The sequence below is a fragment of the Phyllostomus hastatus genome, unplaced genomic scaffold (genome assembly GCF_019186645.2).
Source record: "Phyllostomus hastatus isolate PE091 unplaced genomic scaffold, TTU_PhHast_1.1 phas_scaffold_78, whole genome shotgun sequence".
Lineage (NCBI taxonomy): Eukaryota > Metazoa > Chordata > Mammalia > Chiroptera > Phyllostomidae > Phyllostomus > Phyllostomus hastatus.
The window spans coordinates 79,317,119-79,319,440 of NW_025334041.1; the positions used below are offsets into that span (position 1 = coordinate 79,317,119).

Below are 2,322 nucleotides of genomic sequence, written 5' to 3' on the forward strand. Positions count from 1 at the left end.
ATGAGACAGAAGATATAAATAATAAGAAAAGCAAGTTTATTTCTCTGTTTGACATTTTCATGTGTTTTTATGAAGAGATTTAATTTTGAAATTATTTTTCTTTTCTTGCATTAAACAACTAAAATTATGAACTCATCTGAAGGACTATAACTTTTCTCTACTGTTTCAACACTCTGCTTAAGAACAAAAAATTCGATTGAATACATTTGACCAATTCATGAACTGGGAGGCATCCCATTAGCAAATGGAGAATAGCCCCAAAGATCTGCACAATATAAAAGGTTTTCAGCCCTGGCTGGTGTGGCTCAGTGGATTGAGCATTGGCATACAAACAGAAAAGATCACAGTTTTGATTCCCAGGTAGGGCACATACCTGGGTTGCTGGCCAGGTCAACTGGTCAATGCATCTCTTACACATTGACATTTCTCTCCTTCTCTTTTTCCCTCCCTTTCCATCTTTCAACAAATATTTAAAAAAAAGTTTTCATAGATAGAAACTGGGTAGGACAAGAATGTTATTAAAATATAAAAGAAAGGTGCTCACTTTGGTAGCACATATACTAAAAGTGGAGTGAAACAGAGATTAGCATGGCCCCTGTGCAAGGATGTCATGCAAATGTGTGAAGTGTTGCATTATTTTTACTTTTATTTATTTTTTATTTTTGAAAACTTTATTTATTTATTTTTAAAGAGAGGGGAAGGAGGGAGAGTGATGCAGACACCAGTCTGCCGTGTCTGTGTCATTATGGATGAAATGAGACATTCATACAGACTACAAGTCCAATGGAGTAAAAGGGACAGCATGGCTTTTCTCTCAAGGGGAGCAAAAGCCTGGGGCCTTGCTGTGACCAGCCTTTATTGGATTTCTCTGCCCATTTCATGATGGTCCTCATTTACTATGCACAAGTTCACTTTAGGTGGTTACCTTTTACAGAAAACACAGGAGCCAATGCTGCTAATCACATCACAGAAGAAGGATATTTGTAAATGAAAAGGCAAAAGTGGTTGAACTGGTTACACTCATCCTTGGGAGGTTTAGCATGGATTTTAGGAAGTTACTTTGCAGTAAATGTCCTCAGTTCAGGGTGAGGGAGTTTCAGCAAGCAGCAAGACTCATAGTGCATTTCAGGCCTGATTCCCCACAGGAGACCCTATCCGTGGCTGTGGGTCCTGTGCATCTCCCAGTGGGAGCTGGGCCCATGCCACACAGAATGGTCTCCTACAGGAGAGAGGGAGAGAAACATTGGATGTATGGTTGCCTCTCACATGCTCCCTACTGGGGACCGGGCTGCAACTCAGGCATGTGCCCTGACTGAAAATTGAACCAGCAACACTTTGGTTCTTAGGCCAATGCTCAATCCACTGAGCTGCACCAGCCAAGGCATGCGTTGCATTATATTTAATCATTAAATATAATAATTTTTTATTTATAAATGGTTTTTATAAATCATTTAAAATGATTGTTTTAATCATCATAAATCATTATTCTATTTATAATGATTGATCATTATATTTAATGATTAAATATAAATATAATTCCATTAAATTTTAATGGAATACTATACAGCAGAAAGGAAGAAGGAATTTCTTCTTTTGACAGCATGGGTGGAACTGCAGAATATTATGCTAAGAGGAGTAATCAAATTGGTGAAAAACAAATATCATATGATCTCACCTATATGAGGAATAAAATAAACTAACAGACAAAATAGAGCCATAGGGATAGAAACATGGAACAGACTGAAAGAGATGAGTGAGGAAGATCATGGTGGAGAGAAGGGGAAGGTATCAAAGAACATGCATGAATGATCCACAGACATGGACAACAGTGTGGGCATTGACTAGGAGCTGGAGTGTGGGTGGGATGGGCAGAAGAGGGCAAAGGGGGAGAGCTTAGGATAACTATAATCAACTATAATAGAATAACAATAAAAACAATTTAATAAAAGAATAAAGAAATAATTATTTCAGGTAAAGTTACTTGCACTTGGGGGAGTTGAGGAAGAGGATTCTCTTATCAGGCAGATTGCCTCAGCTTCATTTGGGAGATAAAATAACACATGTGACAGATTACCTCATTGATAATGCCCAGAAAATTTCACACTGACAGATTAATGTTACATTCCTGTAGAAAATTGCAGTTCAGTCAGTATTAAGTCTAAATTGAGTGTTATCAGTGTTGGAACAAGTGACCCCATTTTGGGCCTGTGGTTTTCCCTTTCACAATCTCCTCCTTTTGATCAGACTCTCAGTTTGACTAAGAGATGTGATCAAAATTTAAGGCAGTAGCACCACTCTCAGCTTCTGATCTGTAGTTCTTGA

The 2,322-nt window shown here is 38.0% G+C and overlaps 1 non-coding gene across 1 annotated transcript; it reads left to right on the plus strand.

The window, feature by feature from the left end:
* The first annotated feature begins 536 nt into the window (after positions 1 to 536).
* On the plus strand, positions 537 to 640 carry LOC123812233. Its single transcript, XR_006784521.1, has one exon. It is a non-coding gene; the product is annotated as a U6 spliceosomal RNA (small nuclear RNA).
* The last annotated feature ends 1,682 nt before the right edge of the window (positions 641 to 2,322 follow it).